Source organism: Rousettus aegyptiacus, unplaced genomic scaffold, assembly GCF_014176215.1.
Source record: "Rousettus aegyptiacus isolate mRouAeg1 unplaced genomic scaffold, mRouAeg1.p scaffold_m13_p_8, whole genome shotgun sequence".
NCBI lineage: Eukaryota > Metazoa > Chordata > Mammalia > Chiroptera > Pteropodidae > Rousettus > Rousettus aegyptiacus.
In genome coordinates this window covers 26,396,275-26,410,655 of record NW_023416311.1, presented here as the reverse complement: position 1 = coordinate 26,410,655, position 14,381 = coordinate 26,396,275, and the positions used below count along the sequence as shown (strand labels likewise).

General features: G+C 53.5%; 1 protein-coding gene across 4 annotated transcripts in view; it reads left to right on the top strand.

The window, feature by feature from the left end:
• The first annotated feature begins 2,261 nt into the window (after positions 1-2,261).
• Positions 2,262-14,381, top strand: part of CLIP2 (CAP-Gly domain containing linker protein 2) — a 77,523-nt gene continuing 65,403 nt past the window's right edge. Inside the window, exon 1 of one of the 4 annotated variants that reach the window (XM_016130342.2) lies at positions 2,262-2,553. The gene's annotated coding sequence lies outside the window, so the exon portion shown is untranslated. Of the gene's footprint in view, positions 2,554-12,910; positions 13,183-14,381 lie in introns of those variants that run through there. The other 3 variants (XM_016130341.2, XM_016130344.2, XM_036225599.1) reach the window with 3 other exon arrangements.

Genomic DNA, 14,381 nt, shown 5'->3' with positions numbered 1-14,381 from the left:
AATTTCCTCGCCTGAGCAAGGAGGGGCCTGGACAAAGTGATGGTTTAGTTTCTAATAAGGAAGCTTCCTAGTCCATCCCTGATGGGCTGATGTCCTGATGACTTTGGTCCTTTGGTCGCTTTCCTGGTTCCAGAAGCCTCAGGTGTCAAAGAAGGGAGAGGTGCCCTCAGGCCTCACCTACCATTTGGTCTGGGTCAGAAACCCACCCATTTGGGCAAATCACACAGTCTGCTACATCTCACCTGCCCTGTCTTTTCTGAACTCTCTCTTTTGCCTTAGAACCTGAGTGTACAGGCCAGGTGGGGCTTCAAGAGATAGGAAAACTACCTTGACCTGTCTGCAAAACTCATGTATGTGCGTGTGCGTGTGTGTGTAAGCATATCACATATCTGGGGGCGTCTCCATGGATTTCAGAGTCTCAAAGGAGCTTTGTGCCCTAAAAAAACCTGACCTGGACTGGGCTCCCCCTTTGTTTCCTCTGCTGCTCCCCTTCTCTCACAGTGTCCTCGCCCACTAGCTCTAGCTTGGAACCCCGCAGCCTTCAAGCTGGTCTCTCAGGGCCTCAGTCTGCCCCCATGAGCTGCCAGGAAAACTTTTCGAATGGCTTCTGATTGGGCTTCGCCTGCTTTCCATCATCAGGACCCCAACGGTCTGGACTTTGCAGCCATCCTGGGCTCCCTTCCTACCACTAATTCCCAGGAAAGCAACCTGAAAAGCCCTGCCCTTCGTTCTGTTTCTTCCTCTCTATGGTGAGGGAAGTCTCTATTAGAAATCTCCCACTAACAGTAGAAAATCCAATCTCCTAATATGCACTCAAGTCCTTTTACAACCTTGCTCTTTGAAACAGAGTCCCCACTTCTTGAATGCTAACTGCCTACGAGGCACGCTTTGTTTTATGCCCTTCACCTAGATTAACATTTTCAAACTTGACAACCCTGGGAGATAGTCTAACACTAGCTCCATTTAATAGATGGGGAAACAGGCCCAGAGAGTCTTGCCCATCAGCTGGAAGTGATGGAGCTGGATTCTTACCACTGCACTATGCCTTGGGTCTTATCTCTTAATATCCAGACCACCTTTCCCAACCACATGGATCAATTTTCTCCCTAGTTCCTAAATACAGCCTTTGCGCCTTGAATCCCCTGCCTTCCAATCAGGTTGACACCTCCCCAAGAAGTTTACTCTCCTCTGGGCTCACCCTACACCCTCCTCCCTACTTGGTCTCCAGGTCTGGCACCCTTCACCAGCTGGAGACCTCCTCAGGGCCGGTGAGTGCCCAGGCTCCACCATTATACATCGTTACACATTTGCTGAACTGAAGTGAAACACTATCCCCAATTTAAAGTTGGGGAAACTGGGTTCCAGAGATTAACTCATTTTTCAAACATTACGGATACTGGGACAGTGAAGGGATGGTTGGTGGCAACTTAGCAAATTCGTTCACTCGACAAGTGTCATTGAGTGTCTACCCTTAGCCAGGCACTGTACTGGATGCCTTAAAAGATATAAACAAGACTGCTTGGTACCTGCCCTCCAGAGTGAGTCTCACTGCACACACCACAACACCCCCCTTCCCCAATACATACCACAACTGCCCCCAACATACCCTCGGGCCTATGGTCAAGGGAAATGAAGGTCAGTTTGAGCTGGGCTTTGAAGGGGAGTGATGCTTTATCAAAGAAAGGAGGGAGAGGGCTACACATAGAAGAACCAGCAAGGCAAAGGCTCGGAGGAGGTTAGTTTATCAAGCCGTACTGGAAACAAATTACCAAGAAACTCGTGTCATTTATTACTAACCGCTTTGGCCTCTGAAGAGCTCAGTAAGACTTAGAGTTCGCCCCTCGGTCACACCATCCCCTCCTCATCTCTTCCTGTGTCCAGTCCAACGTCACCTCTTCTGTGAAGTCTTCCTGGAACCGCCCCGTCCCTACCCCCAGCTTCCTGAATTTCCATCTCTCCCAAATGGTCTAGACTATCCTTATGAGAGGAGCAAGTCTGAAGGACGCTATTTCACCAAACACGATTGAAGAACCAATAGGTGTCCAGAGCTAAGAGCGGGGTTGGCGCACCCCGGACACCACCAATTGACAGCTACTGGCTGACGACGAGGTTGCGTTTTCCGCCCGTCCGCCCATTGGCGGCTCGGCGCCGCGGCCCTAGAACCGCGAGTTCGCGCGCCCGCGTGCCCACCCCCGCCGCGCCAGGCCCCGCCCTCCGGCGCCCGCCCCAGCGCCGGCCCCTTTTGTTCCCTCCCGGAGCCGGGCCGCTCGCTCCGTTCTGCTCAGCTCGCTCGGCTTGGCCGCGGGGCGCGCAGGCAGCGGCCAGGCTGCCTCGGTCGGCTCCTCCCGCTCGCCCGCTGCCGGCCGGCCGCACACGCGGCGCGAGGCCCAGGCCGGGAGCGCGAGCGCAGGGTCCCGGCGTCAGGGGAGCAAAGCCGGGGGGCGGCGGGGAGCGGGGAGCGGCCGCAGCATCCTCTCCCCCCGCGGCGGCCGGGCCCACAGAGGAGGCCGGCGTCGGGCCGCCACCGCTCAGCCTGATGCCGGAGGGGCGAAGGTAGGAGCAGCGGGGGGACCCCGAAGGAGGGGGCTCGCCGGGCAACAAAGAACCCAGGGATGCGGTGGCCCCGGCCTGGGCAGAAGCGGGCGGACGTGGGAGCATTGTCGGGCGTGGGAGAGGCCGCAGGGTCGGGGCTGGCGGGTGGGCGTGAGCGGAGCTGGTTCTGGGGTGCACCCCGACTTCCCCGTGCCTGCAGGCGAGGAGGGGGCGATGCTGGCGTTGGGAGACGCTTCCCAGACTGCGTGTCCCTGTCGTGAGGGCATCGCCAGCACCCTCTGTTCCCCCACCCACAGACGGGGGCTTGGCATATCTGCTGGGGGTCTGCCCGTCCCCTCTTGCAAGGGCAGCGCGGGGCTTCTCGACGCGCCGCAGGCTCTGGGCTCACGGGTCCAAGGGGCACAGCCTGGTGGGCGCGGCCCCTAGCCCCCTTCTCCAGACTCGAGGTCCGGGAGGACACGGAGCCCCCGCCCGCAGGTTAGAGTCGCCTGGACGATGCCCTTTGCAAAACTTGGTTGAAGTGCATGGCTGAGGGGGTTAAGGGAGCCTGGAGTAGGGCAGCTTCCTGCAGGAGTGTCCCCCAAGCTGATGCTGGTGGCTGGTGAGGAAGCAGATTTTCTGCCCTCTCCACAGGGAGGGGCCGCGGCCTCCAAGGATGCTTCCCTGGGCCTCCAGGACCCGCCCGTTTGGGCTCTTCAGGCGGGGCTTGGGCGGGGCGGATGCCCACTGGGCACTGCCACGCAGGCTGCAGCCCTACCCCCACCCTGGGGAGGCTGGGCAGAGGGGCACCTTGCCGGGAGTCACACACCCATCCCTCAATCGCTGAGACCCTACCTCTTTCTTTTGGGTGAGAAATGGAAGTCCAAATGAGAGGGTGCTGCCCTCACCCTTGTAAGATCCCAGGGGGAATTTAGTGGGAGCGGGGCTGGCCAAGGACGGTTGGCAGAGGAGGAGGAGGGTGCAGGGAGCACCACGTGGGGCCTGCCTCACCTTGTGCATGAGGCAGACTCCCCACCAGTTGTAATGTAAACAATGAGCTGTTCATTCATCCAGTTGCTGTCACCTGGCCCAGCACGCCCCAGGGGCTGGCAGGAACACAGGACTGGGGCATCACTGGCCCCAGGGAGCACAGCTGAGTGCAGTGGTGGGGGAGCTGAAAGCATAGAAGAGAGACAGCCGGAGGATGGGCTGGAGAGGAAGCTTGATGGAGCCCTGTGCAGAAGTTTACTGCCAGGATGCCAAAGGAGTTTCAGGCAGAGAAATAGCATGGGCAGGGCCAGGAGTCAGAGAAGAGAGCAGGAGGCCTGGTGACTGTTGGGTTAGAGGAACAGCAAAAGATTTAGATGATGGAGCATGGGATTTAGGCAAGGGAGTTCTGTTGAGGGGAGAGACAGTCCTGTCCTTACTTTTCCTGGTGGGGCCCCTCAGACACCCTCCTCCATGAGCCGTGAGCCCAGGATGTCTTGGGTCTGGAGTGCCTGGCCTGTACGTGGTGTTAGGGTACAGGTCTGTGATGGGTAAAGGGGGGTAGAGATGGAGAAGAGTTTCAAAGGAAGAAGAACCTGGCAGAAAGTACCTGGCAGGGAGCCTAAGGCACGTGAGTGTGTACCTACAAACCCCCAGGTGTACCCAGTAGGCTGGGTGGTGCCTGGAATTCTGTACCCAGGGCCCGAAATCCCAAGTGGGGATTCACTCTTGGACACCAGTCCCTTTCTAGCATCCCCTGTCCAGTTTGGCAGCTAAGAGTTCAGATGCTGAACTCTGACAGCCTGGGTTCAAATCCCTGCTTTGCCACCTACTAGCTGTGTGACCTCAGACAAGTCATTATACCTCTCTCTGGCTCAATGTTCCCATCTGTGAAATGAGTGTACTTATGGTATCTACCTATTAGGGTTGTTAAGAGAATTGAATGGACAGAAGCGTGTGCATTATGGTGGACTGAATGCCCAGTGTTTCTTATCGTGGCCGCACTGGGTGGCCCTCTAGCCGCCATGCATGCGCGTGCGCGCGCACACACACACACACACACACACACACACACACACACACACACACGGCTCATCCCCTCCCCAGCTGTTTGTCCACAATCAGGCAGTCAGCCTGTTAGCACCACCAAGGCCCTGCAGTTCTCTGCTTCACTGTAGCCTCCTCTGTCAGTTGCCCCCGTCTGGTCCGGTGCAGCCTCCCATGGTGATGGGAAGGCCACCATCCCCACAGTCTCAGCCATTCCTGCTCCTTCCAGTCTGGTGCACGACAGCCTCCCCTCCCTGTCCTTGCCACCCTAAAGACTGACCTTGTCCTCTCGATGTCATCTATCCTACCTCTGCTTTCATGCCCAGAGGAGGGAAGCTGCGTTCTTGACCCTCCTGGTTCCTTGCCATCTTAGTCCAGGCTGTTTTAACAAAATATTATTTATTTCTCACTGTTCTGGAGGCTGGAAAGTCTGAGATCAAGGTGTCAGCATGGTCAGGAGAAGGCCCTCTTCCAGGTTGCAGACATCTCCTTGTGTCCTTAAGTGGCTGAAGAGGCTAGGGAGCTCTGAGGGGCCTCTTTTATAAGGCACTGATCCTACTTATGAGAGTGCCATCCTCATGACCTAATCACTTTCCAAAGGCCCTGCCTCCTAACATCGACACATTGAGGGTTAGGTTTCAACATAGGAATTTGGGGGACACAAACATTCAGACCATAGCACCTGCCCAGTGGTTCTTGGGAAAACATTAGCCTTTGTGTGGGTTTAAAAAAAAACAAACAAACACCCAGCACATATTAAGTGCTTACTGTATACCGTGCATGTGTTAGTTTGCGGGTATCTTAATAACATCCCTGTTCTGCAGATGAGAAATCAAGGCATAGAGAGATTTCCCTGTTTGTCCTCCATGCATTCATTAAGCACCTGCTGTGCCTGGGAGACATGCCCCTTTCCTGCATACCTGTCAGGCCCAGTTACCATGTTCTTTTCCCTAAAGCACAGTTGTGGCCATGCCTTCCTCAGACACCTCCACTCCATTTACTCAAGTACAAAGTCCAAATGCTGTCTGGGTCTCAGGGCCCCAGTTGGCTGTGCCTTGCCTTCCTAGCAGTGTTCTCCAGTGCCCGCCCTACACATACCAGCCTCACCTTATAAACTAAGTAGTGGGCATGGCTTGATAAGCAGGCCTGCCCTTGAGCCGGAAGAGGGGAGGGCTCTGACCATGTGTCTGGGATAATTTTGTTGCAGAGGACAGGAACTTCCTTCAATTAGGTTAAGTGAAAGGGGAGTTAAGAGGAGGGAAAGGGAACTTGTGCAGCAAACAATTGCAGGTGGCCTGTCTCCCGCAGGACATGGGAAGCTGGCAAGCAGCCCCTCCTCCAGCTTTCCTCTCTGGACTGCGGTTTCATTTTCTCTGCCTATCCCAGCGCATCTGTCCCTTCTCTCCTCTCTGTAGGCTCTGGCTTTCTCTGGGTTTGCATGGCTGCCCCAAATGGTGGATTTAGCTTGAGGGCACAGGACCTCCCGAGTGTGTTCTCCTCAGTCCCGGGGTGTGAGTGAGACTGACTGGTCCAACCCAGGGAAGGGCACCCACCCTGTCTGCTCAGTTGGTGTGGGGCAGACCACGTGGTCTTAGGCTAGGAGTGGGAGACAGTGCTGAGTACCGCTGATACGGTGTCGGCTGCATTTGTGACACATGGTGTGTGCTAGGGGCGGATGGGAGAATGGGGGCGTCGCTATCCTTGAGAGCTCTGTCTGATGAGAGAGGCAGACCCAGGGCCAGTTTACCATGATGCCTCAGGATACAGTGTGTGTGGGTCTCCACCATTCAGCATTATGAGTCGTTGGGAGAAACCGGAGAGCACTGATCTGACCAGTGTAGGGGGAGGACAGGGTGGCTGAGGCTGTGCCCCATGGGCCTCCTCCCGCCCTGGCTCGGGAGCAGAAGAGGGCACTCTTTTCAGCACCTAGGGACTGGGAGTTCCCATGGCCAGCATGCAATCTACCCTGTCCCACCTCTCACTTCTCTGGTCTGCACTGCCAGGCTTGGTGCATAGACGCAATAGTACAAAACTCATGTTTTCAGAAGAAATGCTTCAAAATGATAATGAAATATTACCCTTCTGAACAGAAAGCAGAGCAGGTCAGGTGGTTTTCATTAACAAGGCATAAATGCGGGGCCTTGTCCACTTCCTGGCTTCTGTCTTCACTCAGCAGCCCTTGCTCCATCCCCGGAATTATACCTTTGACTCTAGCTGCAGCTGGAAAGAAACCCACTCCTCTTCTACTTCCTTCTTTGCCCCTTTAGCCTCTTTGCCATGAGAGGGTGGAATTCTAGGCTCACGAGGAATGCCTGGTTTTCCAACCTCCCTTTCCTAAGGAGGCAATCCCATGGGTGTCCGGGGCTGATCTGCTCCTGCTTGGTCTCAGCCTGGCTCCAGCTCCTTCCTGTGGTGCCCCTCAGCCCCCACTTTTCCCACATGTGGCATTGAGGGTAGGAGTGGGTGATGGCTGCAAGGAAACTAGCCTCTCAGGGTGTGGGGAGCACAGTGCACTCCGGCTTCGGACCCTGCCTTCAAGGAGCTTTTACTGAATTAGGAAGACGTCAGTCCCCTTTCTGAAATGTGAACAAGATCAGTAACTTTGAGAAACATTTTAAGGCCAAAGTAGAAGAGATGCCTCAATGCCCAATAGAAACATAGCCCTGACAATAGTTGCAAGTTATTCTGGGTGTTACTCAGGTAGGCAGGGCCCTAGGTGGATGAGATGGCATAGGGCAGCAGTCCCCAACCTTTTTGGCACCAAGGACTGGTGCTCCTATGAGAATCTAATGCCTAATGATCTGAGGTGGAGCTGAGGCAGCGATGCTAGTGCTGGGGAACGGCAGCAAATGCAGATGAAGTTTCACTAGGTCGCCAGCCACTCACCTCCTGCTGTGCGGCCTGGTTCCTAACAGGCCATGGACTGGTACCAGTTGGGGACCCTTGGCCTAGGAAGCTTCCTGGAGGATTAGGACTGCGGCTGCGTCTTGAAGGATGGGCTCAAAGGGAGAAAAATCAAGAAGTTTGGGCAGCAGGGAGAAGAGTGTCTGTCTGGGGCTCAGTGTGGAGCCCACCATCCTTCCAAGTGGAGCATGAAGTTGGCGCCTGGTGGTGGGACTCTGTGATAAGGGGAGGAAAGACATTTGGTGTCTTCAATTGTTTTGCTATCTTGTATTGTGATTCTGCTTAGGTCTGTTTCTAATGTAGACTGTTCCCGTCATAAATTTGTTTGTAAGTTCAGTCACTTAGCTCAGTCTGCGTCTTTCAGGCCAGCAGCTGTGCTGGACTCAGGGACCAAGGGGGAGAGGAGGGAAGACATCCGAGAGTGTTTTGTGTATTCCCCGTATGATTCCAGAAAGGACTTGAGGTGATTTGCAAAATTAACAGTATAATGAGATGAAAAAGGCATTGAAAATTGGGGCGAGAGGAAACCAAGGGTAGCAGATGCCTGAGGAGACTTCTGTACCTTCTATGGGAGATCATTTGACTCCGAGCTTTCTAGCAGCTAGATATAAGGAGCAAACAGGAGTTTGGAATGACAAGGAGTTTGGAGTGGCTTTGTATTGTCACATTGTCTTGTGTAAGCCCATGCTGTATATAACACAACAGCCTGAGTGAGGGACAGAGAGTGTGGTCTTGGGCAAGTGACATCTAGAATGCAAAGGAATCGGGGGAGGGCGGATCCATCCTCTCTCTGATCCTTCTACGTCTCCTCTTGGGGGGTCCTGGCTGGCAGCTGATGCTTGCAGCCAGCCCTTCCACAAGTATCTAACATACTCTAGGGTTGGGCGAGACCCGATGCACCAGGAACCAGACTGGTCCCTGCCCCAAGAATCCCCCTCTCTTGAGGAGGTGTGGGGCGCCATGATACAGGGCTGTGCATACCCACTCCACCCCAGGAGCTGACTAAGGGGTAGAAGTGGGTGGAGGCGTCCCTGGAAGAACAAGTGACTTGGGTGTCTGAAGGAGCAATGAGAAGTTCGGGGAGGCTAGAACGCAGGGCGCCGGCAGGGAAGGGGGCCCAGGAAACAAGGCCGGGACAGGAGAGGACTGGGTCAGTGGGCACAGGTGCTGCGGCCTGGCCTGGCCACTGAGTGCCATGGGGTGCCCTCCTAACCTCTCTAAATTTGTGCTCCCCAACCCTGGTGTGTGGAGGAGTGTCGGTCTTGGTTCTGAGAAAGGAAAAAGAAGCGGTTAAGAGCATAAGCTCCATGGCCAGAGAACCTGAGATTTAATGACAGAGGTCTGCCATTGATCAGTCGCATCACCCTGGGCAAATGGCTTGACCTCTCTGGGCCTCAGTTTCCCCATTAGTAAGGTGGAGCTCGTAACAGTATCTTCTTCACAGGGCTGTTGTGAAGATTAAATGAGTTAATGTTTGTAAAGCACTTAAACTGAAATGTTACAGATTTGTAGCTCCTTAGACTGGAGCACCTCAACAGAGAAAGGGGTGTCACCCCACCCTGAGTCCCCCACACCAGGTATACCCACACAGGTTCAGAGTCAAACACAGTGAAAAAGCAAAGCCCTGTGACAGAGAGAGGTATGTATCTGGGACCACCCTTCTGCCTGTGGTGGGCCAGCCCTGGAGGGTGGGGGACACTCAGCAGTTTCCCGTTAATGTTGTTTTTGATGTAATAATAGCTGCGCAATGTTGGAGAGCTTTTCAAGGCAACGAGGCCAACTGGAGCAGAAGCCTGCTCCAAGAATAGGCCTCAGTTTCTGCTTAATCCCTTCCAGTGATGGGGGTCTCACTGCCTGCTTCGCTTGTTGGACCAACACCTGGTGAGCATCCACACTGTATGCCAGGTGTGCTTGGTGCTGGATTTCCAGCAGGATAGGAATCATTCAGAGCACTGAGTTGCTCTGCTATGTCCTTCCCAGACATCGCTTCAAGCCAGTCGCTGAGTGCGTTGATGGGGTGTGAATAAGCTGCTGTGGGCCTCCAACTGAGCGTGAGGAGGATGAGGGTAGCAGAGGAGGGCATTTTCATCCATTCATGTAATTATTAAACATATTTTGAGCTCCGCGTGCTAGGCCCTGCCCCCGGCGCTGTCCTAGGTACTAAGAGCCCAGCAGTGAACAAGATAGGCAAAGAACCAGCCCTCTTAAGCTGCTCTCAGTTAGAGCTGGGGAAGTTTGCCAGCAGCCTAGAGGAAGGGCATTCTCAGCAGAGGGAACGGCATGTGCAAAGGCCTGGAAATGTGACAGTGTGTATGGGTGTGCGTGCGTGTCTGGCATTCTGCCAGAATTTGGTGGCTGGGGACAGTAGGGGACGGGGTTTGCCTTTTGGGAACAGTGAAAGAAACAACCGCCTTTGAGGGCTTGTTAGTGACTGACCTCACCCCTGGGACCACCAAATTCTGTCCCACTTCCACCGTTCCCTCCTCTGCCCTCCAGCAGCCTTAGGTTGCCTTTCAGAGGTATAGATAGTGCCCCTGGCCGCCTGGCTGTTCGACCCTTCTCCAGGCTGCCACACCTTGGCCCTTCCTTGTGGGCCCTGGTTTCTCTCCCCACTCCTCTGTCTGGGCCTCTCATGCCTCAGAGAGACCAGGTCTGGATCTCAGTGGGCTCAACCTCCTCCCTGCCTTCTTCAGGGGAAGGCTCTGGAGTGAGAGGAGGCCAAGGTGCTGACTCACCAACCTTCGTTAGGGAAAAAGGTTGGTGTCTAGGAAGGTCGTTTAGTGAGCACGGCACCACTGTGTGTTAGATCCTGGGCGCCTGAACTCCGTGGGGCTTGAGGCTTCCTGCAGGGAGCTCAGAGAACTGTGGGGAGACAGACACTCCAGTAGGTGCCGATGGTTGGGTGCCACCAGCTGGGGCAGTCTAATGGGTGGGACGGCCCCAGAGTGTAGGGACCACCCTTGCTTCCTCTACTGCTGCCCAGGTAATTTAAAACTTTTTATTGAAGTTCAACATCCATACAGAAAAGTGCTCATGTCATAAGAGTAATGCTTGTTGAATTTTCTCAAAGTGAAATCCCTGTGCAATAGCACCCAAACCCAGAATCAGGAGTTGCCAGCTCTCTAGAAGCCCCTCTTGTTTCAGTCACTATCCCTTATCCAAGGGTGACCCCTCCCCTGATTCTAACACCATCAATAAGTAAATGTTGCCTGCCCTTGAACTTAATTTTAAACGGAAGCGTACATTTATACTCCATTCACTCTTTTATATCTGGCTTCTTTCACTTAAGATTCTAATCACAAGGCTCACACACATTGTTACTCATAGCTGTGCCGCATTTATTCTCATTGCTATATTTTATTTCATTGTGTGAATTTATTTACACACATGACTAAATGACAACTTATTTAGTCATTCTACTGGTGATAGGTATTTGGGTTACTTTCAGTTTGCGGGTATAGGAAGAGACCACATCTCTCCCTCCCTTTAATTCCTGCCCCCACCCCTCCCGACTTCCACCCCTGACCTAGGGATGTTGCCATTTCCCCTTAGGAATTGAATCTCTGAAGGTGAGGTGTCTCCTCCCACGCACTCGCTGCGTGCACCTGGGGCCTGGTGCACCCAAGGCCAGGCGCCCCCCACGCCCTCAGGAGGCCTGGCGCACCCAGGGCCTGGCACACCTGGGGTATGGTCTGTGGCTCCACCTGGGGTGCGAAACCCAGGACCTTCTGTGTGTAAAGCAGATGTGCTAACCACTACACTATGGAGCCACCATGAGAACATGTTTTTTGGTGCAAGTATCTACACATTTCTTTGAGGGTGTACCTAGGCATGAAATTGCTGGATTTTGGGGTTGGGTTTATCCAGCTTTAGTATGTAATGTCAAGCTGCTTTCCAAATTGCTTGTACCAATTTATACTCCTCCTAGCAGTGCATGAGCATTCTGGATAATCCACATCCTCACCAACACATAGTGTGGTCAGTCTGTTTCATTTTATACATTTTGGTGGCTGTATGGTGTTAAAATAGTGACTAATAAAGGTAAACATCCTTTCACATCTTTTCCCTTATTTTCAGAACTTCCTGTGTTCTGTTTGTGAAATCTTTGCCTACTCTAATGTTATGTAGATCTTCTACACATCTTCTGAAGACTATTGTTTTACCTTTCACATTTAGACATGCTGTCCATCAGGAATTGATTTTTGTGTGTGATGTGAAATGTATTAGTTTCCTATTGCTGCTACAACAAATGACCACAAACTTAGTGGTTTAAAACAACACAAATATATCATCTTACAGTTCTGGAGGTCAGAAGTCTGAAATGGGTCTCACTAGGCTAAAATCGGGATGTCAGCAGAGCCATGTTCCTTATAGAGCCCCTAGGGAAGATTCTGTTTCTTTACTTTTTCTAACTTCTAGAGACTGCCCCATTCTTTGGATGGTGGCCCCTGCCTCCCTCTCCAAAGCCACCGCTATTGGAGTGAGTCCTTTGCACACTGCCATCTCTCTGATTCTTTCATTCCTGCCTCCCTCTTCCCCTTATAAGGACCCTTGTGGTTAATATTGGGCCTGCCTGGATAATTCTGGATAATCTTCCATCTCAAGGTCAGCTCATTAGCAACCTTAATTCCATCTGTAACCTTAATTCTTCGCCATATAAACTAACGGGTTCGCAAGTTTTGGGGGATCATTACTTTGCCAACCACAAGAGGGATCATTATTTTTTCCCCATGTGGCTGTCAGTTGACCCAGCACCTCTTATTATTAAGACTGTTCTTTGCTCAGAGGTAATTTTTAGTTGCTCGTGCAAATTCTGACCGTAGGGAGGAGGCCTGATTGGCTGGGTTAGGGAGGAGAACCCAGGACATGGGGTGGCTTTCCTGCAGCTACCTGGTCTAGATGTGTTGGGTAGAGCTGCCACCGAAAGCAGAAGTGGAGGCGGCAACAGTGAAAGAACGACTGGGTCAGCATCTTGGTGGGGGAGGCAGGACACGGGCTTATTCCTTCCTGTCTGTCCTGATTGCTGGGTGAGGTGACCTCGGCAGGCCCGTCTTCTCCCTGGGCCTCTGACTCTGTCTGGTCTAGAGGACCCTCTTACCCAGCACAGACTTTGTTCGTTTAAGCCGTTGAACCTCAGTGTCCTACTCTCTTGCTCTGTCATCTTGTGTTGACCACTTCTCTGCCCTGGGCCTCAGTTTCCCATTTTTTGAAATGGGAATAAACATGGGTCAGAGGGCAACTTGAGCCATGTCGTTCCCCTTGTGGGGGACCCCATCTGGCAGAGCCAGTTAGATGCCTGCCCAGCATCCTGGAGCAGTGGCAGGAGGGCTCCAGCTGTCTAGCTGGAGGGGTCATGGGTGGCCACACATGGACCATGACTGTGCCCTGCTTCTGAGCATGCCAACTGTGTGTGTGTGTGTGTGTGTGTGTGTGCACATACGTGTGCATGCCTGTAGGTAAGGCAGGGAGGTATGTTGACGTTCTTCCCTTCCCTAGATCTGACACAATTCCTTTCCCCTTTATTCTTTGCTGGAAGACAGGATCCTTCCAAACTTGAGAGAGGATGGCCAAGCCCAGTGTGTTCAGCTCAGGCAAGACTGACTGGCTGGCCATTCCCAGGGCTCTGCAGTCACTCTGGCTGTTGGCAGGACAGGGAGGATGCTGACTTTACAAAACAGGACCGCAGCCCTGAGCTCAGAAGCTGTGAGGACGGTGAGTGTGTGAGACTGGAACTCAGGCTTGTCTTTCAGGTGCAGGTGCCAGAGAAGGTGGGAGTTGATTTGGGGCTTTTGGGTTGGACTGTCCTTCCCTGCTTAGCACCGTGAGTGCCTCTGTACTCCTGTCCACACCGCTGTCACAGTGTGCCCTGCCCCACCATCTTTCCAGCTTCATTTTCCCTCCCCATCCTCAAAACCATGTTGGCTGGTGGAGCTTGGATTCCAGCCCCAGCTCTGCTCTGAGACTTGAGTGGGTCCCTTCTCCACACTGATTTTGGATGACTGCCAGGCCCCTTGGTACTTCCAGGGCAACTCGGGATCCGAAGCATGGCCCATCACCACCACATTCTTCTTGGGCTCCCCTATCACTGGCTGGCAGCTGAGCTGAGTGTTGGGCTTGCACAGCCAGGGCTGGCTCCAGCTCCCTGTGGGGCTTCACTGACCAGTGAGAGCAGAGGGTGGGTGTTGAGACAGGGCACCGGCAGACAGGCGTCATCTCCCCAGTTCTAGGCTGGACGGGTAGCTGGCTTGAGGCTCAGAGCTTTGGCTTCCACCTCAGGCTGGCAAGACTCAAAGGAGGGAGCCCGTCCCTGCCCTCCCCTACTGTCTGCTTGTGCGCGAGTATTCTGGCTTTGCTACTGGGTGCAGTTCCCTGACCCTTGGTCAGATGCAGACAAAATGAACCTCCCTTCCAAGTTGGATGGGATAGGCAGTGGGAACTCACTGGGAGTAGGCTTGTGGGGACTGTGGTCACACCTGTCATTGGGACCCCTGCTGGATCTGGAGGTTGAGGTAGCACTGGGCTTCTGGTGCAGGTGTGAGCATTAGGGTGCCCAGGGGCACAGGACTAGGCGAGCCTAAGCCATGCCCACATAAGAGCTTGCTTTCAGTTCAGGCAGCCTTGGCCTGGTGGTCAGTACCAGTGGGGGGTCCACTCTGGGGACTGTTTCCTCCCCTTCCCCTTGTGTCTATCTTTACTTTGTTTGTTTGGTTGTTTAAAGAGTGATTATGAAATATTTTAAGCACTCAAATAAAGCAATAGAGAGAATATAATGAACGCTCATGTACATCCTGCAGGACTTAAGGAACAAATCTTATAAATCAAAATTAAGCCCCAGTTACCCCGCCCCGGCCCTGTTCCCACCCCCCAGACCACATTTCCCAGCTGTCGCATGGAAGGCTGCGATAAGCGCC